Source organism: Panthera uncia, chromosome B4 (genome assembly GCF_023721935.1).
Source record: "Panthera uncia isolate 11264 chromosome B4, Puncia_PCG_1.0, whole genome shotgun sequence".
NCBI lineage: Eukaryota > Metazoa > Chordata > Mammalia > Carnivora > Felidae > Panthera > Panthera uncia.
The window spans coordinates 44,069,091-44,092,266 of NC_064809.1; the positions used below are offsets into that span (position 1 = coordinate 44,069,091).

General features: G+C 40.3%; 1 long non-coding RNA gene across 2 annotated transcripts in view; it reads left to right on the forward strand.

Annotated features, from left to right (window-relative positions):
* LOC125920124 (uncharacterized) overlaps positions 1–6,369 on the forward strand; it is a 28,442-nt gene extending 22,073 nt beyond the window's left edge. For both annotated transcript variants that reach the window (XR_007456950.1, XR_007456951.1), the window contains exons 2-3: positions 4,648–4,721; positions 5,998–6,369. This is a non-coding gene — a long non-coding RNA (uncharacterized LOC125920124). The remainder of the gene's footprint in view (positions 1–4,647; positions 4,722–5,997) is intronic.
* The last annotated feature ends 16,807 nt before the right edge of the window (positions 6,370–23,176 follow it).

Genomic DNA, 23,176 nt, shown 5'->3' on the forward strand with positions numbered 1-23,176 from the left:
GGTTTTATTCCTTTTGATGCGATTGTAACTCGAGTTGCTTTTTAAATTTTTCTCTCTGATACTTCATTATTACTGTAGAGAAACCCAAGTGACTTTTGCATGTTGATTTTGTATCCCACAATGTTACTGGATTTGTTTATTAGCTCTAATAGTGTTTTCCCCTCAGTCTTTAGGGTTTTCTATGTATAATACCATGTCATCCACACATAGAGACATTTTTACTCGTTTTCCAATCTCGTATGCCTTTTATTTCTTTTTCCTGCCTAGTTGCTCTTGTTAGAGATTCCAGTACTATGTTGAATAAAATTTGCTAGAGTGGGCATTTTTGTCTTGTTCCTGATCCTAGAGGAAAATTTTTCAGGTTTTCATCATTTAGTGTGGCGTTAGCTGTGGGTTTGTCACACACGGACTTTAGGATTTTTTTTAAAGAGAGCTCTTATCCTGAAACAACTATCTAATTGGAACCTACGGGAAGAACAGACTCAAAGGAAAAAAAGGAGTGCCTTAGCTGGCCTATAAAAACAAACAAACAAGATTAGGAGATGGAGAACAGACTGAAAACAAAATTTAAGAATTGCTAAATAGTGTCTGCCCCTCCCCCCTCTTAAAAATAAATAAACATTAAAAATTTTAAAAAGAGAATTGCAAAATATTTTGTGAGACCAGTGTAAATACTGACAGCCAAGAAACAGCTTGAATGAAGTCCCCAAGCTCCAGACCTTCCCATTCAGTGCCCTACGTGAATGTATTTTGGACTTCGATGACGAATAATTCATTGGACTGTCCTATATTTAAACTAAAAATTTTAAACATAAATAGTAAATGCCCCAGATTTGAGCAAATATGCCTTTAAACTCTTCCTGAGAGAAAACTTACATCCTTTTCTCTGTCCCTTGGAAATGGAAATCTTACTATCTTCCTAAAATGGAAACATCCAATAAGATAGATAACATTTGGCTAAAGCAACCACCTACAACTGCTTAGGGCTGAAAAACATAATAAAATTTTAAATAGAGGCTTTTTGGAAACAAACTGTCCTTGATCTTTTTAAAGGGCCCTTTGCCCACAATTTAGTATACAACCTTTATGAGATTATTTATTAAGGGCAAATGAAAATCTTAAAAGTCTTCCCCACAAATATTGGTAAAAAGTTTTAGCCATGACTGAGCAGGTAACTGTTAACTTGATCCATCTACTAAAAACATAATTTGGATCCAACTATTTTCCATAAACGAGTGAGTTTTGTATTACTGTATCTGACTCATGGGTACAATTTTTAAATGAATGCTATAAGATCCCTATTTGTACCTGTCTGAATGTTTATGTATGTCCCCATGTGCATATTTTGTATATGGAGTGGTTTCCTACCTCAGGATGATATTGCCAAAATTCAGAAAAGAGCTCTGCTTTAAGTGATTCAGAAAGAAATAAGCACTTATATAAATGAAGTATTCCTAAAACTGCCAGAAAAATAAGAACGAACCCAAATGCATTTTTTTTTTTGCAACTCCATATGAGCTTGGATAATCTTTGATAAAATAGGCTATTTAATATTGTTAATTAAATAAAAGTCATTATGTCCTACGAGCTGTCAGCATTAAATGTAATGCAAACATACAATTTTCTTCCACCTGGGTTTACTTGTCAAATAAGCTTAAGTTATCTTTACCAGTTAAGATTATAAAATTATAAATTCATGCTAAGGCATATGCTTAACTCTTAGTTTCTTTACTTCTGTGAGTTTTTAATATTTGCCTCACATGCATATGTTATAAAATTTCTTAACAAGAAAATAACTTTAGATGATGGCTGATTTATTTAACGTCTCATGAAATTTTCATGAATAGTCCAAGCATAATTGTTAAGAATACATGAGTTAAATTGAAGTGGAATAAAATTTATAAATGAGACTTTCTGCTTAAAAATACTTTTCCAAATCTTGTCAGTAATTTAAAACTTTAATGTAATACTAAGCTAAATTAAACGATGTATATTCATTGAAAAGGTAGGTCATTTTGAAATAAGATAAAATGCTGCAACATTAATTGCTCAACACCAGTTTATCTACCTTTGGCCTCTTATTACAGACAGAACAGATATTTGGGTCTCTAGTAAACACATTCTTTTACCTCTTAGAAAAATTGTACTGTGAAGAAACACAGGTCTCTAAAAAGTATACAATTGGTGTATTCATAAATTTGCTAATTTGCCACAGAATGCTAGCATATGTAATGTGCAATTCACAATTGCTTCCTTGCTTTCACTAGAAATTAAGGTTACCAAGGATTAAAAATTCTAATCAATATATGTAAATAAACTACTAGGAATAATAAGGATGAAGGAAAAAGTTCTGTGTGCAAATTCTTCAAGAAAAACAAGGCATTAAAAATTTTTTTTTAGTGTTTATTTATTTTTGAGAGAGAGAGACAGAGCACAAGCGGGGAGCAGAGAGAGAGGGAGACACAGAATCCAAAACAGGCTCCAGGCTCTGAGCTGTCAGCACAGAGCCCGACGCAGGGCTCAAACTCACAAACCGTGAGATCATGACCTGAGCCGAAGTCAGACGCTCAACTGACTGAGCCACCCAGGCGCCTCAGAATAAGGCATTTTTTGTTACACAAGATATGAGAGATGAAAGATGACTTTTTGTAAGAAAAAGGAGAGTGATTTTGTCCTACAGTAGTTTAAGGTTAAAGTTTGTTTCAGATGAGACAGAGGAAAATAAAGGACAAAAATGTAGATAGATATAGGAAGTTATAATAAGAAAGAGAAAAATTTTGTGTCATGTGGTCAGCTATCTAAAATTAAATGTTATTTATCATAGGATTTTAAATGAATTTTAATATCAATGATGTGCTGATACAAGACTGGAGTTCACATTACTGGTCTGTTGTTTAAAAGATATGCTAAAAGGTTTTTCTTACCTATTAAGTAATTTGCCTAAAAAACAGATTCTGTGTCTTAACACAATAATTTCCTATGCTTTGTGTTGTCTTTATCTTGTCTTTGATTTCTTAGGACAACTGAGACTTCTTTTTTTTTTTTTTTTTAATTTTTTTAATGTTTTATTTATTTTTGAGACAGAGAGAGACAGAGCATGAGCAGGGGAGGGGCAGAGAGAGAGAGGGAGACACAGAATCCGAAGCAGGCTCCAGGCTCCAGGCTCTGAGCGGTCAGCACAGAGCCCGATGCGGGGCTCGAACTCACAAACTGCGAGATCATGACCTGAGCCGAAGTCAAATGCTCAACCGACTGAGCCACACAGGCGCCCCCAACTGAGACTTCTTAGTGTTGAAAGTGCTAAGGTTTTTTTTAGTCATGTGACATTCTACATTTGCTTTGAAATCTTTTACTGTCACTTTGGTTACATAGGTAACGAAGTATTGTTTCATAGTGACCTGTGATTGTATTTAGTCAGATGTACAAATCTTTTGGCATTTCAGACAAATCTCCCCAAATCAAATTTCCCACAATTCTAAATGGGGTGGGTTTTTTTGTTTTTTTTAACCTGAAGACAACTTTGAGACTCTGTAGAGGTCACTTGGAAAATTTCAAAGGATTTGTTCTCTTACTTTGTGAAAGAGAGATATTAAGCCAATTAGGTTTAGTTGGTATGTTAAACTGCATGGGAAGCATTGTCAAATAAGAAGTGACTCTTTTTTATTTCTTTTCTTTTCTTTTTTAATGTTTATTTATTTTTGAGAGAGAGAGAGAGAGAGAGTGAGCAGGGAGGGGCAGAGAGAGAGGGAGATACAATCTAAAGCAGGTTCCAGCTCTAAACTGTCAGCACAGAGCCCAATATGGGGCTCAAACTCAAGAACCATGAGATCATGACCTGAGCCCCAGATGCCTAACCGACTGAGCCACCCAGGTGCATCCTCTCCCCCCTTTTTCTTATTTATTTGTTTGTTTATTTATTTATTTATTATTTCAAGATTTTATTTATTTATTTATTTTGAGAGGGACAGAGACAGTATGAGCCAGGGAGGGACAGAGAGAGTGGGTGAGAGAGAGAATCCCAAGTAGGCTCTGCACTGTTGGCACAGAGCCCAATGTGGGGCTTGAACTCATGAAATTATGAGACCATGACCTGAGCAGAAACTGAGAGTCAGACACTTAGCCGACTGAGCCACCCAGGCGCCCCATCCCTCTCTCTTTTTAAAGGCTGAGCAAGAATTTGCTTTCTGCCTGATGGTCTTTACTTTTTTTTTTTTTTTTTTTAAGATTATTTATTTTAAGAGAGACAGAGTAAGTAGGGGAGGTGCAGAGAGGGAGAAAGAGAAAATCCCAAGCAGGCTCCGCATGGCCAGCACAGTGGGGCTCTGACTCATGAAACTGCAAGGTCATGACCTGAGCCAAAACCGAGAGTCAGACTCTCAATAGACTGAGCCACCCAGGAGCCCCTAAAAAGTGAGTCTTACCCTCCTTTAGTTATATTTGTGTGGACAGATGTTTTAATACACATTATTCAGAAATCATGTAAAGTTTCTAGAAATTTTTCAGTACCCATGTTATCAGTCATAATTCCAGTAATTACAAAATGTTGTATGCCACAGAAATAACAAACTTTACTTGTCAATTATCCCATAATGAACTTTCATCAGGTTTTATTTTGTCATCCACATACAATTAATGCTTTACTTTTAGTCTTTCGGAAAGCATTTGCAGTCAACTAAAGGTGAACGTGCATATCTTCAAGTAGATTCATGGGGAAAACTCTGGTAAGTAATCTGAAATACAGGTTTCTGATAACTTTAATAGCATGCCACCGGACTGGGTAGAGATTCACGGAACTCCAATGGAGAAAGTGATGAATTCATAAAATTGTTAATCCCAAATCAAGCAAAACGAGAATTAATTCATGGAACTGAATACACTGAAGATGATTATAATTTTTATGGCCCTTTTGTTTGAAATATCGCTGGTTCTTTAATGTTTCACTTTCCAGATTTAAAGAATCTTTTTTCTCTTCTCTCTTAAGTTATCAATAACTTACAGCAACGTGTTAAAGTATACCTTTGTGAAACCTTTGTGAAACCCCTCCTTTTTGACCTCTCTGATCCTTCCAGAATTTGGAAACTCTTACCGAGTACTCTTATTTTCGTGGTAACACAATTATTTGCGTAAGTTTAATAAGAATCTGTTTTCCTTGTAAACATAGCACAATTTGAAACTTTGGTTATGTTACCAAGGGTTTGACTGGAATGTCACATTTGAGAATGGTGTGCATACAATCAGATAAGACCAGACCTTTTTTTTTAATTTACGTTTTACTTATTTAAGTTATCACTACACCCAACATGGGGCTTGAATTCATGACTCTGAGATCAGGAGTCACATGCTCCTCCGACTGAGCCAGCCCGGTGCCCCTATGACCAGACAGTTTAAAGGAACTAATTTTGACTGTAGGGAGCCAATGCTTACAAAGTCCTTGTGGGATATCTAACTGATACCTGGCTTACAGGGTTCCTGGCCTTCTAAGTGAGTAAGGAATATCACTTTGAGGCAGGCCCAGGAACATTAAAATATATTGGAAACCTCAAGAAAGAAGGAAATCACTCAAACCTAAAGGCACTACAGGTAAAGACTGATGGCAAGTCCTTGGCGTGGCTTCCTACCCTCAAGAGGCTTTTAAAAGTCTAATCTGAGTTATTTAAAGTTCCAGCAGTGCAGACTTAAAAGAGCCTAAAAGATCAATTACTATTTTTGCTGTGCTTATGCAAATAATCAGGCCAAGTTTAATGAGACTAGATTTATTTTGCAAATTAGTCTTTACTTTGATTGTCTTTGATAGAAATTAGAGTGACTGTAGAGAGAAAAGTTCTATGTTTCAATGAAAAACTATAGCACATCCTTGTGGGTTGTTGAATTCTGGCTATGTTTGCTCCTTTTGAGCTTTCTCGCCTCTTTGTAAATTGGCTCTTGCCGCTTTGTACATTTTGTCAACAATTAACATTTCCCATTTTTCTCTCACCCTTCTGCCTTGGCACCACTGAGAACAAAAACCTGACCTCACAGATCCTTATTAAGACCATCCAAAGGGCTCTGTAAGCAAATGACGGATGTTTCCGTGCTCTGTCCTGAAAACTAACCACGTCTGTGACACCGATGCACCTGCCATCACTAAAGACATTCAAACTGCAAACCAGGAAAGCTGGAAGCTGGATTATCACAGCCATCTTCACCCCACCGTCTAAAGAGGTTTTGATCCCAGACTCCAGGAGTCTTTTTGACTGACTTCCATCTGATCCCCAACATTGGATTTATAATTTGCTTCATTCATTCACTTTTGGTTTTCTTTTGGTTTCCACAGGAATGCTGCTTCCTGAAAAATAAGTTTCAATGGGAAGAATGAAAGGTATCAGAATATGCCACCCCCAAAGGTGCCTCTTTGTCATAGGGATTAGTTTGAGCTAAATGCAATTGAGGACCAGCATATGTAGGAAAAGCTCTTCAGCTCCCCTAACTACCTAAAATGGAGTACAATTTTCCCCTTTTGTAAAGGAAAATTTACATTTAAAAAAGGAAATTGCCATTGGTAAACGTGTCTCTCACCAGGGAGAGACAGATCTACACCCAGAGACAACTCACCTGAGAGACTCTTATCTGCAGAGCAAGGCAACCCTTATTTACTATGTATTTTCTACCTTCCCTTTTCCAAAGCATGCCTCTCCCGCCCAGAAGCTCAAACCTCTTTTCTTTTGTTTAGCCTAAGATCACATATAAAGCTTCATTCATCTAGCTGCCTCCTTGAGTTTTCATTTTGTTGAAGCAAAATGTATATGCATGTATATGCATGTAGCCTTCTCTCTCTCTCTCTCTCTTGTTCATCTGTTTCTTATCAGTTTCATTGGAGGGCTTGGTTGGTGAACCTAGGAAGGTAGAGGGAAAAAAAGGCTTTCCTTCCATTCACTGTCAAAGACCCTGGAAATGAGTGAGGCTAGGGGTTCTGAAGTAGTGCACAGATGGGGGGCTGATACATACAAATAGTAAGTAATGAAGTGGGACTCCAGACCTGTCAGCCTGGCCTCAAGGTCCACACTTCATTGAACTTGAAGTAATTTCATGAATTTCTTCGATAGCTTTTATTTTTAATCAGTCTCTCCAGTAGAATGTAAGCCTCTTGAGGAAATGGCACTTGTCAATCTTATTCTCCATTATATCCTCAACATGGAACCCAGTCCCTGACTCAAGAAGGTGCTCAGTAAATATTTGTAGAATGAGTGAATAAAGGGTTCCTATACAGGAAATGGATTTTAAGGTGGTGTTGTTCATGTCACCGTTCAAAGTGAAAACACTATTGAGTTACTGAATGGACAAATAAGACTTATTAAGTGAAGGTGACAGACTGCAAGGAAATGATGTGGTTGGTCTCGCTTGCTCAGGTTTCCAGCCAGCCCTGGAAGTCCTTGAACTCTGGAGGATATCATTAAGGAAATAGGAAGGAAACACCGTTGGGAATTCCTTAGGAAGTTCAAAAAAGGAAACATAGAGAATCGGGCATGTTGTACGATACACAGGACGTTATTTAAAGCAGGTTTTTAAAACTGTGAATCTATAAGTGGGTTATAAAAATCCAGGAACTCCATACAATTTTACACAACAACATGTCTCTATATATTCATATGCAAATTCCTAGGCAATAGTTTCTTTCATATGGAAATAAATCCATAACTTCCACATGATTGGGAAATGCTAATTGATTATAGGAACTCATAGGTAATCTAGATCCACGTTCAAGTGAAGAAACCAGGGGCACCTGGGTGGCTCAGTTGGTTGAACATCTGACTCGATTTCAGCTCAGGTCATGATCCCAGAGTCATGGGATTGAGCCCTGCATTTGGCTTTGCACTGAGCGTGGAGCCTGCTTAAGATTCTCTCTCTCCCTTTCTCTCTCTGCCCTTCTTCCCCGCTTGCATGGTCTTTCTAAGAGAAAGAAAGAAAGAAAGAAAGAAAGAAAGAAAGAAAGAAAAGAAAGAAAGAAAAGAAAGAAACCAAAGTCCAAAGATGTTATGGGATCTGCTAAAATTCAAACAATAAACTGAGTGACAAGAGGGACCAGGACTCAGGTCTCTTGATTCCTAATTTAGTGTTCCGTGCTGTGCCTCAATGCCTTCCTGAAATTAAGTCATAGAATACTGTGTGAAGAAAAAAAAAGGAATTTAATTTCTTGGAAAAAAGAAGTAAAAATCTAGACAGATCCATTAGAAAGATTAAATCAGTAGAACCATATAAGGCTACAGGAGCCTTTAGGTATACCTAATGCTTCCCTGATTTTAGGTGAAAAATGACTCCAAATGTCCTGAAATGTTTATTTTTCAGGATGGTGAAGGAATATGAAAGAAAAGACCTAAATAATTATTCAGCTATTCAGCTGAGAAACAGTGAGAACTAGATTATCTTCATTTGGTATATAAATATGAACATCTATCAAAGTCATCCACAAGAAAGAATTTTACAAAGCATTGTGAACATTTGATTGTCTTTTGCAATATAGTCTCAAGGGTATTTAAGTAAATGAAGTCTTCAAACTCCAGTCCTCATATTAGTCAATCATGCTAGGCAGAGAATGTCAAACTATCAGGAGACCGAGTTCAAATCTTGCAGTAGTCACTAATTCATTGACTTGGACAAGTCAACTTCTGTTTCTCAACTTTTTCCATCTTCAGAGTGGAAAAAATGTTGATCTTAGGCAGTGTTTTTCAAACTTTTTGTGTGCTGTTTTTTATTTTTAAAAATTTAATTTTTTTGATGACCACCCATTGTAAGATACATAGTTTATGCTATCTGCATGAATGAACATATATGCCTATAACTGAATCATAAGTTTCATATAACAGTACCAACTCAGTATATTCAGGGCACTCTGATATTTTCTACTCTATTAGGTTAGGTTCTGTTTCTTTCTTTTTTTAAAGTGCATGTTATGACCTGTTAAATTGATTTCATGACCTACCAATGGGTCATAACCTACGGTTAAAAAGACATTATGAAAAACATTAAGGTCACTCTGGCTTTTATATTCTACTGATAAACTCTCTCCAAGGACCACAAGTCAATAGTAAAATCAATTTACTTGAATTTCTGTTTTACCCCCTCCCTTATTTTGATAGTAAGAATGGATAATGATAAAGAATTTCAGGTGGCAAAAGGGAAAGCGGGAACTTTAAGCATTCCATGAAGGGAAATTCAGCCAGTAAGCAATTTAACATTAACCTTCGAGAAAAGCCAAGACATTCACAACTAAACTAGGGTATTTTTACTGACATTTTAAGAAGACCACCTGCGAACCGTTGAAGTGTTAAGGGCTTCCTAAGAGAATATTTAAGAGAAGAGGGAGACTGGGTGGGTAAGAAGAAGGACGAAGAAGAAGAAAAAGAGGTAAATGTTCAGATGTTGGGCTGTGCCAGACTCTCTGACTCTCGTTGGTGGGAGGCTTAGCTTCTGTGACAAACCCCCTCTATACATGTGAAATGGACATTCTGTGCCACGTCGGCCTGTCCCACTGTGAAAACGCTCCTTTTAGATCACAAATCTGACCATTACACTTCTGCTTAAGATTCTTCAGGAATTCTCAGCATCTCCAGGATAATGTGCAAACTCTTTAGCATGGCACACAAACCACTCCTAATTGGATTGCATGTTCTCCCATATCCCCCGGACCCGTCCACACCCCAGTGTGCATACGCCATCACCAGTTATTATCAAATGCGTGCAGTTCCCTAAACCTCCCATATCATGCCTCTTTTTTTCAGTTCGTTTCTCCTTCTAGAATACCCTCGTCTCTGCTTACCTTTTCTATTCCCTCAAGTCTTTTTCTTTTTAAAGTTTATATATTTATTTTGAGAGAGAGAGAGAGGAAGGGGCAGAGAGAGACAAAGGGAGAGAAAGAAAATCCAAGGCAGGCTCCGAGCTGTCAGCACAGAGCCTGACCAGGGGCTCGATCTCACAAACCATGAGATCATTATGTGAGCTGAAATCAAGAGTTGGACGCTTAACCAACTGAGCCTCCCCAGGTGCTTCTCTATTCCCTCAAGTCTTAGTACATGTGTCCTTTCTCTCTCATTCCCCACGTGTCTGTGCTCCTCTAACACTGAGCCTGCCCCAGTCACAGATGCTAACACCATATATTGCAACACATATCTGTTCATCTTTCCCACAAGATGGTGACTTCCTTGAGAGCAAGGGTCATGTCCCTCCTATTCATAGGTGAACAGTACCCAACACATAAAGTTCCATAAATATCTGTTAACAGAATGAACATGGAAGGACCTTCCTATATTCCACTTGTCCCAGCTACTCAGAGTAACTGAAAGTTCTGAAATTCAGTTCTGATGCCTTCCGGTTAAGTGTAATCAGATTAAGTAGATAATCCTTCAGTCTCCCAGCAAAACTTGAGCTAAATCTTCACATAATAAGTAAACTGTGAGTCCTGGTTAAAAAAGATGATCGTGATTAAGCAAAATGGGAACATAAGCTCCTGGCAGTCCATCAAGAGAACGTTGTTCCTAGAAGGGCCCCTCCAAAAACGTCTGGAATTAAGAGTGGAAAAAACTCCGAAAAACCCAGGGGAGAATCACCAGATTTTAGAAAATTTAGCTTTTCGACTGTATCCCCTATACCAGTGGAAAAGAGATAACCATAGCTAATGGTAAAACTCATATGCTGGAAAGAAAGCAAAGCATTCTTAACTCATCACTATATTCCTACTTTGATTATTAAAAGAGTAGGATTTCACTAAAACAATACATCCCTGGTGTGAGGAACAAGTAACAAGGGATCAGCATCATTCATTTTAAAAATATGGTAAATAAAACAAGAGAGTCCATTAAATCCAACAAGGGAAAATGATCGGAGGAACAAAGGTAATAAATGTTAGCCTCAAGAGGAAATAGAATGAAATATCTGATCTTGGAAAATGAACAGAGGTGAGCCTAATGAAAGCCCAAGATACAGAGGGGATGAAAGAGATCATGATTCTAGAATTTTTTGGCTTTTGGAGTGGAAGATGCTTTTGGAATGGAAGCCATTCTAGATTTGGTAACTTTCCAGGAAACACAAGAGGACAACCAGGAAGTAAAAAATATGCTTCCATTAAATTGCTGATAAAAAGCAGGTGAGGAAATGCAAAGAATTAAGGACATGGTTTAAATCTCCCCGTTCCTAAAGAACAGAGGAACTGAATGAAGTAAATGCATTTATTGGTTATCAGGAAGACTAAAGAAGTCTGATTTCAAAATTACTCCCCACTGAATCAAATTCTGGTCCTCAGTGATCTCTGAAAAAAAAAAATGCCTATATGTACAGACATATATGAATGTATATGAATATAAGTAGTAAAATTACATGCATTTTTGAGGACAATTCAAGATACTAATGTGATTATATTTTCATCATTGTTGGAGTTTTGTCCTAAAAATTAATGATGGTTGTTTGTTAGTGATAAAACTGATTTTTTAAAAATATTTTTTCCTTTTACTTATTTATATTATCAAAAGTTGTGATGATGAACATATATTACTATTATAATGAAGAAAAATTCCCTTTCCACCCTTTCCCCTCCCACCCAAAAAATTCTGAACAGGATAATTTTTTTTTTTAATTTTTTTTTTTTAACGTTTATTTATTTTTGAGACAGAGAGAGACAGAGCATGAACAGGGGAGGAGCAGAGAGAGAGGGAGACACAGAATCCGAAACAGGCTCCGGGCTCTGAGCTGTTAGCACAGAGCCCGACGCGGGGCTCGAACTCACGGACCGTGAGATCATGACCTGAGCCGAAGTCGGACGCTTAACTGACCGAGCCACCCAGGTGCCCCATGAACAGGATAATTATTTTTTAAGAGAGAGAGAGAGAGCGCAAGTGAGCAAGGTGGCAGAGAGAGAAGGAGAATCACACGAAGGGCAGAGAGAGAGAGAGAGAGAGGAGAGAGAAGCAGAGCTCACCCAAAGTAGGGCTTGGGCTCACCCAAAGACGGGCTCATGCTCCCCCGATGTGGGACTTGAACTCATGTACTGTGGGATCATGAGCTGAGCCGAAGTCAGATACTTAACCGACTGAACCACCTAAGTTCCCTGTATAAGACAATATTTAAAACATTTGATTTATTTGATCTCTTGTGGTAGAAATATGACAAAATTGATCCCATGAATTCAAATCACCCCCAAGATATTCCTAGGAAATTAGACTATTCAAAAGAGCATCAAATCCAGTCTCGTAAAACTAGAACCTGGAGGACAGCAGCTGCAGTAGCTTTAATTAACCCCTTCCCTCTGGGCAGAGGTGAACTTTTATTGTGTTACTTGAAATAAGTAAACAAATATGACTAAGAGATTTTGATTTTGATTCAGCCGTTGACTGTCTTCTTACCAATTTCCTTGACCGAAGGAACAGAAACCAACTCGCGGAGCTCAGATTTTTTAAAAAGCACGTCTATTTTTAAGGACAGAGAGAACTCACAAAAAACACTGTTCAGTCCAGCCGCATGGGAGCCGAGGATGGGGAGTGGTAAGCTGGCAGGCCAGGGAGAGAGCTCCGTCTAAGTCCTGGCGCCACGTGGCCTCTATTCTTTGGCATTTTCTCAATATCTGCTCCATGCTTATCTCTGCAGAGCAGATCCTTTCACAAATTCAAAATTTCTGCAGTTCGATGATTTTGGCCCACACGTGGCTTTTTCTCGGCCACAAAGCCGGCTCCAGGCATGATGCTACATAACAGATAAGCTTCTAGCACCTACCACACAAACTCTCAGAAAGCCGACTCCACATTGGTTCTAAGAGAAGATGCCCATTGTCTCAGCTCGGATGAGGTCTACGTCGCTGTTCCAATCGGCAAAGGTAAAGGACCGGATACGGTGCCTTCACATGGCCACCTAGCCCACCTCTTCAAAAGAGCCTTTTCTGGGGTCCTTTCCGGAGAAGGGACTTGTTGTTAACAACTACCCAAAATATACTTACGATCGTTTACTGAGCAACTTTGGGCGAATCGTTATATTTAGTAACGGGATGAAAGTGTTGTTGTGTGGTTCTTCCTTGCCTCTTCCACCCCTCTCCTCAAGTATCCTGGTCGTTTTTGGGGGGCTGCCAAGAGCCCCAGTCCCAGGCCTTCCCTTACGAATAAGATCCGGGCTCCAAAAGCATGTACGCTCCTTCTCCCCTCCAGTCACATTCCTGGAGCGGTCAGCTTTTTCCTAGCTAAAACAGATCAGCTAATTCCTACTGAAGTACTAACCGGTGAGGTGACTTTGTAGCAAGCCATTCAGCCTCTCAGGGATTTCATTTACTTATCCCTAAAGTGACAGAACTTGAACTGATTGACTCTTTTTTTTTTTTTTTTAGTTTATTTTTTTGTTTATTTTTTTTAACCTTTATTTATTTTCTTGAGACAGAGACAGAGCATGAACGGGGGAGGGTCAGAGAGAGAGGCAGACACAGAATCCGAAGCAGGCTCCAGGCTCTGAGCTGTCGGCACAGAGCCCAACGCGGGGCTTGAACTCACAGACCCTGAGATCATGGCCTGAGCTGAAGTCGGACGCTCAACTGACTGAGCCACCCAGGCGCCCCTATTTATTTATTTTTGAGAGAGAGAGAGAGAGAAAGCGTGGGCAGGGGAGGGGCAGAGAGGGAGAGAGAATCCCAAGCAGGCTGTACATTATCAGCACGGAGTCCAACTTGGGGCTCCGTCTCACGAACCTTGAGACCATGGCCTACGCCAAAATCAAGAGTCGGCTGTTCAAACAACGGAGCCACCCAGGCACCTTAGACCGGTCGATTCTTAAGTTGTTTTCTAGTATAATGTTCTAAATTCCGAAGATAGAAGTTAAAGATCACCCCTTGAAGGCAATTTGCATTTTTAAGGACCATTCCATTCAGAATAATAACAGCATCCATTTAATGCTTAGCATATGTTAGACACTCTTCTAAGAGCTTTACATGTAATAATTTCTTTGACCCTTAAAACAACCCAGGTAAGAGAGTGTGTTAATTAGAATCATATTCACTGCGGTAAATAAGTGCTGAATATATGGACCTTAAATACAGTCGAAGTGTATTTCTCATTGGCATCGCAGGCCGGGATGACGGGTGTTCCTGATCTGTGGTAGCTTTCTTCCATTTGGTGATTCAGAAACCCGGGTGCCGTCCTCCTCCCTGCCCTTTTGTGGCCCCGCCACCTCCTAGATCTCTCTGTCATCTGCTTTCAGCCAAAGAAGGGAAAAGAGACTACAGAAAATTCAGGAAGTGCTGGACTTTGCAAGGGACTGAAGGCCCCATCTCATCTAAAGGCCGTGAACTGGCAGCCAGGGCCAAATCCGGCTCAGAGATGAGATGTGCTTTGGTTGACTCATTATTTGAATTGGGTGTCCACATTTTTTAAAAAAAAGGAAGGCTCTCATTTTTAATTTTTTTTCACATTTATTTATTTTTTGAGAGAGCACGAGTGGGGGAGGGACAGAGAGAGAGGAAGACACAGAATCTGAAGCAGGCTCCGGGCTCTGAGCTGTCAGCACAGAGGCCTGAGGCGGGGCTCGAACCCACGAACTGCGAGATCATGACCTGAGCCGAAGTCGGACGCCCAACCGACTGAGCCGCCCAGGCGCCCCTCAGGGAGCTCCCATTTTTAAAAAACCTAGATTCGCTCTCGAAAAATCGTAAGACTTGGTGCCTCTGAGTGGCCAGCATTTCCCCATGGCTGTGACGAGAACTAGCCGCTGCTGAAATGCCCTTTGGACATTACAGTACAGTACCCCCCACTTGCCCAGAGCCCTGCTCCAGCTCGTTTACATAACCTGCCCAGACTCTGTTGGCAGGATCGGAGTTCGAAACCCTTGCTAGACCGACCTGTTTGTTTTTCAGAGCTAAGGAAGGGAGGCCCAGAGAAGCCAAGTGATTCACCCGTCCACGTCACTTTTTCTCACGTAACGGGGCTAAGATCGCTAATACGAGGGTACTGTGTCCATACGTTCCCTTCTCCATCTCATACTTTCTCCCGGAGAGATTTGGGAAGTAAGCATACAATCTGAGGAAATTGTGTTTTGGGCAGGAAGACACAAAGATGACGTCAACCAGCGGATAAGCTAGAAAGGTCCACTGACTGGAACTCAAGAGACTTGGATAGGAAATTATTAATGGGAGGAAGTGGAAGGAAGAGAGAGGTTACATGCATACTAAGGGCACAGGAGAGAAGCACGCGTGGAAGAACCAAGGTGAGGCGAGGAGAAAGAGCAAAGGAGGCACTGAGTTGCTCTGTTCCTCTAGAGAGGAGAGCCTTGCTGGAAAGCAGCTGTGGCCAAGGGGGAAAAAAGGAGGCCGCCAAACGGAGACTAAAATCAAAACTGTTCAGAGATAAAATAATGAGAACTGTAAGAGATTTCTTCTTCAGATTTGTTTATTTTGCACAGCCACAGAAGCCCTGCAAAGAAAGGCAGAGATTTCTCAAGGTTGTAATAAGTTCTCAGGCAACCTTGAGAAACAATGATCTAAAACAATGAAGGTCTGCATGAAAAGAAAGAAAGAAAGAAAGAAAGAAAGAAAGAAGAAAGAAAGAAAGGAAAGGAAGAAAAGAATCTCCCCCAGAACCAAAATGCAAATGGGGTAGTTTTACCGAGAATTGGCCGTTTAAGCGTTCAGCAAAAGTTTTTCTAGAAAGAAAAATGAACCAGGACTGAGGCACAGGACTTTTTCTTAGGGAGGAGGGGAATCTCCGGACTGGTTCCACTGCAAGGCTATAGGATCCACAGCACATGCTATTGTATGAGTTCACTGGAAAGATTCATAGAAGTAACAAAATGATATTTGAGATCCTGACCGGAGCCAAAGCAATAGGGAAAGAGTAATGTAGACAATTGGTAAGCTAAGAAAGAAAGAAAGAAAGAAAGAAAGAAAGAAAGAAAGAAAGAAAGAAAAAGAAAGAAAAAGAGAAAGAAAGAAAGAAAGAGAAAGAAAAAGAAAGAAGAAAAGATTCATGTGCAATTAGCATATGAAAGTCAGAATGGCTGGATGCTGGCCTTCGTTCTGCCACTAATGGTTGGGTGGTTTGAGTCTCTTGCTTCAATTCTCTAAGGCTCAGTTTCCTCAAGCTGTGAAGTGAGACGCTTGGGTTGAGTCTCAAGGTGTTCTTCCCAGATCATCTGCAGCAGCCCAGGAGAACTTGTTAGAAATACAAATTCTTCGGTCTCATCGCAGACCAACTGATGCTCTGCAGTCTGTGTTGTAACCAGCCCTTTGGCTGAAAGCCTCTGAAGTTTGAGAACCACTGAGCAAGCCACCAGCTAGATGTTCTCCACCGACTGCTGTAAATACTCTAATTCTGAATGAGAGAGGAAACAGAGCTGGGTTCCTACTAGCTGGCATTAAAGATTTTTTAAATTAAAAATTTTTAATGTTCATTTATTTTTGAGAGAGGCAGAGAGAGAGAGAAAGAGAAACAGTGCTAGCAGGGGAGGGGCAGAGAGAGAGGGAGACACAGAATCTGAAGCAGGCTCCTGGCTCCCAGCTGTCAGCACAGAGCCTGACGCGGGGCTCAAACCCATGAACCGCGAGACCATGACCTGAGCCGAAGTTGGACACTTAAACGACTGAGCCACCCAGGCGCCCTAAGATTTTTTTAAAACATGTTCAACGTGACAAGACATGATTATTTGTTTCAAATGATGCAAGTGTTTGGTTCACCATTTGATTTGGGGAAACATAAGAACAGCCACGCACAAGCAAGGAGCATCCCAACAGTGAAACAAAGTGAATTGAAGCTAAGTTAAAAACCACAGATGGCAAGACAAGGACAGTCACATATGCATCAGCAGTAATCTCCCTGTGAGGGAACATAAAAATTAGGACGGGTTCAGTGTGCAGAGTAAAGAGAAGGATCTATTCCTTTCAACGTTTAAGTTCTACAGAGTACAAAAAAAAAAAAAAAAAAAAAGAATACACTGGTAGCTCAGTAAATAAACTGCCTTATAATTAGCTATTTTATATTAATAGTACTTATGTTTACGAAAAAGGTCTTCAAGGCTCATTGGAAGTTTTAGTGGTGTTTTCCGGCTCCAAGGTAGAGCTCTAATACCAAAAGACAAAGGAAAACACAAGCAAGGAAGCAAAAGAAATGAGACAAACCAACGTCAAAATCAACCTCTGTCTGTCCAGGAGTAGTTGAAGATGAATTGGACGGCACAACTCGGGGATTTTAGTTTGCTTTCCATAGCACCTTCTTCTGGGTCTTCTTCCTTTGCTCTTTAATTTCTTGTCCTTGTCAGTCATTATGCATTATGACTCTTAACGCTTGGGTGTGAATAAATGTTACAATGTGCTCTGTTGATCAGGCATTTTCATGTGGTTTTTCCTAATGAATTCTAGAATGCAAGGTCTTGTCATCCATGAAAGGAGCTATAGGTATCACCTACAATTGGGAAATATTTGAAATGGCGCAGGAAAGCCTCCAAGGTCAGTAAGGACAGTAAGGAAAGTTGATCTGACTTAGTGATCTTCTTAGCAACCTTCTCAGAGCGATTGGGAGCAGTGGTGGTAGAGGAAGTGGAGCAGCACGGGAGGTGGAGTAGCAGGGGAGGTGGAGTAGCGGGGGAGGTGGAGTAGCAGGGGAGGTGGAGTAGCGGGGGAGGTGGAGTAGCAGGGGAAGTGGAGCAGGGAGCTGTCCAGAAGCCTGTGGTAAAATGAACAGAGACTCTGCTGACCTTTCTGCTAAAAGAACTTTCTCCCACCGAAGGACAACCTGCAGGTTGGCTAGGCAAGACAGTCTGTATTACCTGTTGCAAAATCTCTCCCAGGGTTGAAGTCTTCCTACCTTCCAGTCAGCTCTCTCCCATCCTTCCTGCTTCTCTGCCCCATCTTTTTGTGCATGGCTATGGATCAGCTCATCTCCCTTACCCCCTAACCGTGATCCGTCTTCTGTCCCAGGGGCCAGGGCTGTTGTGTTGGTTATGCAGGCTGTGCCCTAAGCAAAAGGGCTCATGCAAGTGGCACCATGCAGAGGGACAAAGGGAGGCTGAGATTTACCCCTCATTAAACCCCGCCTTGGAGGAGTGCCTTTTTCTGACTCACACACAGGCACCCGAAGCTAGCCACAATCATGCCAGGACCCCCCACCTTGTATATTGGGGCACATCTGACACTATAGTACTTTTCTTAAAGAAATTCCTCTTGACTACTCTCTAGACTAACCCATGCTTCTTGCTCCCTCTGTAAAATATACCGTGAGAGCTGTGCCCGCGGCACACCCCTGCCTGCTGTTGGTAGACACTCTCTAGTATGCTCCGGGCACATCTACTCCCTCTAGTTAGGCTCTATGTATATCAAGTGCTCCTAGCTGTTCCCAGACTGGTTTCTACCAGTTGTGCTTGTTGTTTTAATTACCCAAATTAATTAAATATTGAATAAACTGATGACATCGTGTAAAATGAGTGTTGTGGTTTCTGTACAAACTACGTTCAGCAGCTGCAAAAAGAAATTGCTGTTGATACGGCTGAGGGGAGACAACTAACTGGAAAAGGTTGGCCAAATTAAAATGCGAAGTCTGGGGGCGCCTGGGTGGCTCAGTCGGTTAAGCGGCTGACTTCGGCTCAGGTCATGATCTCGCAGTCCGTGAGTTCGAGCCCCGCGTCGGGCTCTGTGCTGACAGCTCGGAGCCTGGAGCCTGTTTCAGATTCTGTGTCTCCCTCTCTCTGACCCTCCCCCGTTCATGCTCTGTCTCTCTCTGTCTCAAAAATAAATAAACGTTAAAAAAAAAAATTAAAAAAAATGCGAAGTCTGAGATTCTGTACTTGAAAGACTTTGCATGTGATTTGAAGTCCTTGATTCCCTTTAAAGAAACCCAGGCAAGAAATCGTGGACCAGGAATTATAGGTGTCATTTATGAACGAAAGATACCACCGTAGTCCACAGTCCCATGTGGAAAACAAGAAATAATAAAAAGACTTTAAAATGAAAAACTTTGACCCTAGAGCAACACGCATGTACAGTATTTACGTGTTTTAAAGTAAAATATGTGCTTCGGAAACGATGAGCTATTTTTAGCAGTTTTTCCAATTAATCAATTGTCAACCAATACCCTATCCAGGTCATGTCAGATAAGAAGGCTTCTATAGAATTTTATTAGGTGCTTAATGAGATTTGCCTATAGTAGCTCTCGCCCGTTGTGGTGCCTTTCTGTGCAACTTGGAAGTATCTCATAGGACATCAGCCTTTTACTAACAGTATTTTTTGTTTTTAAATCTTTTTTTTAAATTTTTCAATTGCTAACAATATTTTTGACAATAAAAGCATAAAATCATCCTCAGTAACAAAAGAAACAAAAGAGTCATCCTCAACAACAGCCATACGATCACATCTATGCCAACTCAAAATATATATAAAAAATCTTTTGAATCCAATTTGACTTTATGAAACATACTTCACTACAGATGAGAACCGGACACACATTCTATCTGGCAACCACAAATCAATATTTGGCACCTGTGATGGAAATTTTGTAAAAATTGCCTTTTAAAAAGTTCACACTGACTAAAACCCAGCTGGGTATAACAAACTCAGAACTTTTCTTAGGAAGGGTGATTTAAAGTGAAGTTAATTATTCATTAAGGGAGGCAGAAAGAACTGGAGAAGAAGTTTTGTTTCATCATTTCCCAACCATTTAGAATCCAAGAACCATGCAGCTTTGGAAGTGGGAGAAACCTCAGAGGTCAGTGTGCTTTTCTCTCATGGCAGAAAGTTCTTCAGATCAAAGGGTTCCCCACTCTGCTGTATTACCACTACAAATAAGATGTTCTCCATGCCGGAAAGCAGTATGCTTCATAATTGAAAAACTTAATTCAGAAAATTCTTTCTTCTAATGAGTTTTATTCAGTCATTTTGTAACCTCCATTTCTGGATATCAGTACTGAAGCTCGCAATATGAACACTTCTGTTCTTGCATATTTTGAAGAAACTGGGTATAGTTACCCTGGAGATAACAGTGTATATGTGTGTGTGTGTGTGTGTGTGTGTCCCCTAGATGGATTGTGGGTAAGAGTAGTAAGCTTCTCGGTGTGCCTGGAAGGCTCAGTTGGTTACATGTCCGACTTTTGATCTTGGCTCAGGTCATGATCTCATGGTTTGTGAGTTCGAACCCTGCCTTAGTCTCTGCACTGTCAGTGCAGAGCCTGCTTGAGATTCTCTCTCTCCCTCTCTTTCTGCCCTTCCCTAACTCACACATGCACATACCCTCACTGTCTCTTAAAATAAATAAACTTAAAAAATGAGGAATAAGCTTCTGCATATAAGGGAAAACTACCTATCAGTTCAGCAATTAAATAATGTGGAGGTTTGCCTTAGAAAGTAGAGAGGCCACTTGTTCCCGAAGAGAGCACTGTTCCAGAAGAGAGCATCCTGAAAACTTCAGTATGGCATTCTTACATTGAGGAGAAGGTCAGGATAAGAGATCTCTAAAGTTCCTTTAAAAATTTTAAAAGTCCTTAATATACCTGATAGTCTCGATGATTTTCTTTTTTCTTTTTTTTAATTATTTATTTTTGAGAGAGAGAGAGAGAGAGAGGGACAGAGCACAAGCAGGGGAGGGGCAGAGAGAGAGAGGGAGACACAGAATCCGAAGCAGGCTTCAGGCTCTGAGCTGTCAGCACAGAGCCCGACATGGGGTTCCAACCCACAAACTGCGAGATCATGATCTGAGCTGAAGTCTGACGCTTAACCAACTGAGCCACCCGGGCGCCCCTGACAGTCTCCATGATTTTCTACTCCATAACATCCTTGGTTTCTTCAAGTATCCTTTATATGCTGTAGTTTCAGATCTTTTCATTATGTCAGCTGACCTGCTATGAAAGCATGTTGATGTAATAAATATCCTTAAAATCTTGTATCCAAAATTTAAATTTACAGTCAGTAAAAATTACGCTGAAATGGGGTCATCAGGAAATGGCCTCCATTTGGTGTTCATGTTGCTAGTAAAAGACAATATGAAATGCAGTGTTGCTAAAGAGCCTTGGAAAACACTAATTTCAAGTAAAGTGGCCAGAATTGATTCGTAGAATTAGAATATCACTCACAAATCAGTAAGTCAGTTAATACTTTGTTTCCTACTTAAAGAAATACAGGTCAAAAACCCCTTACTCGTAACCCAGAAAACTTAAAAAACAAATTGTTCTGTAACTACTTTGGTGGCAGAAAGTGATGTGAATCGCTGGAGGCTATTGAATTACCTGCACTTACCCTATTTATTCTGAATACGCACATGTTTGGCTGCTGAATCATTTAAATGTTTGATTCGGAGGTGCACTATATTACTTTGCGAAATCCAAAGTATCTGAATTCAGAAACACATCTGGGCAACAACAGGTTTGCTAAACCTGTCATATGTTTCTGGAGACCGGTGATGGGCACCTGTGTATTTGCAAGAAAAAAGTGAGTCTACTTGGAGAGGTGTATGCTCCAAACACTGAAGATTTTGGCTATACAAATAAAAACAATGAGATCCTGAAGAGGACATAATGTTAACGCCATGCTAGGCTCCCAAGCAGTAATGGAAATCTACAAACACACACACACACACACACACACACACACACACACCCCTCATACATACACACTAAACACAAAATAAATAAAAACAGACCAAATACAAATTGAAGGCGGGGGTGATGAAAAAGGAAAAAAAAAATCATTCCAAAGACTTCAAGATAACATCGTGGTCACAATAGGCTACTTCATGCTATGACGGTAAATTAACTTCAATACCTCACCGATATAACACAAACAAAACTTGCCTCTCACTCTTGCCTGAACACCAAAGCAGGTAAGAGGATCTGCTCTGCACAGTCATTGAAGGACTTGACCCATGAAGGTTTTGCCCTCCAGCGTGCTGTAAGCTGTTGCAACAGGATAAAAGAACACATGGAGAACTGAAACCCACCCTTCCCAGCTTTGGACCAGAAATGGCATATGTCACTTTCACGTCTATAGCCGAGGATCGGGTTGCCTCCCCTAAATGCAAAGGAAACAATCAACAAAACTAAAAGGCAACCGATGGGATGGGAAAAGATACTTGCAAATGACATATCGGATAAAGGGTCAGTATCCAAAATCTATAAAGAATTTACCAAACTCAACACCCGAAAACCAAATAATCCAGTGAAGAAATGGGCAGAAGACATGAATAGACACTTTTCCAAAGAAGACATCCAGATGGCCAACAGACACATGAAAAGATGCTCAACATCAGTCATCATCAGGGAAATACAAATCAAAACCACACTAAGATACCAACTCACACCAGTCAGAGTGACTAAAATTAACATCTTGGGAAACAACAGATGCTGGCCAGGATGTGGAGAAACAGGAACCCTCTTGCACTGTTGGTGGGAATGCACACTGGTGCAGCTGCTCTGGAAAACAGTGTGGAGATTCCTCAAAAAATTAAAAAAAGACCTACCCTATGACCCAGCAATAGCACTGCTAGGAATTTACCCAAGGGATACAGGAGGGCTGATGCATAGGGGCACTTGTACCCCGATGTTTAGAGCAGCACTTTCAACAATAGCCAAATTATGGAAAGAGACTAAATGTCCATCAACTGATGAATGGATAAAGAAGATGTGGTTTATATATACAATGGAAAACCACTTGGCAATGAGAAAGAATGAAATCCTGCCATTTGCAGCAATGTGGATGGAACTGGAGGGTATTATGCTTATGCTAAGTGAAATAAGTCAGTCAGAAAGACAGATATCATATGTTTTCACTCAGATGTGGAACTTGAGAAACTTAACAGAAGACCATAGGGGAAGGGAAGGGGAAAAAACAGTTACAAACAGAGAGGGAGGCAAACCATAAGACACTTAAATACAGAGAAGAAACTGAGGGTTGATGAGTGGGGCGGGGGAGAGGGGAAAATGAGTGATGGGCGTTGAGGAGGGCACTTGCTGAGATGAGTACTGGGTGTTGTATGTAAGGGGTGAATCACAGGAATCTACCCCCAAAGCTAAGAGCACACTGTATACACTGTATGTTAGCCAATTTGACAATAAATTATATTAAAAAATTTATATTAAAAAATGCAAGTGTTCAGATAGGACAGCATCTGGAATATTTACTGATCGTTACTGCATCTGCTATGAAAGGAGAAAAAAAGAAAGAAGGAGAAAACGGGACAGATAGAAATTTAAAATGACACTGTATAAA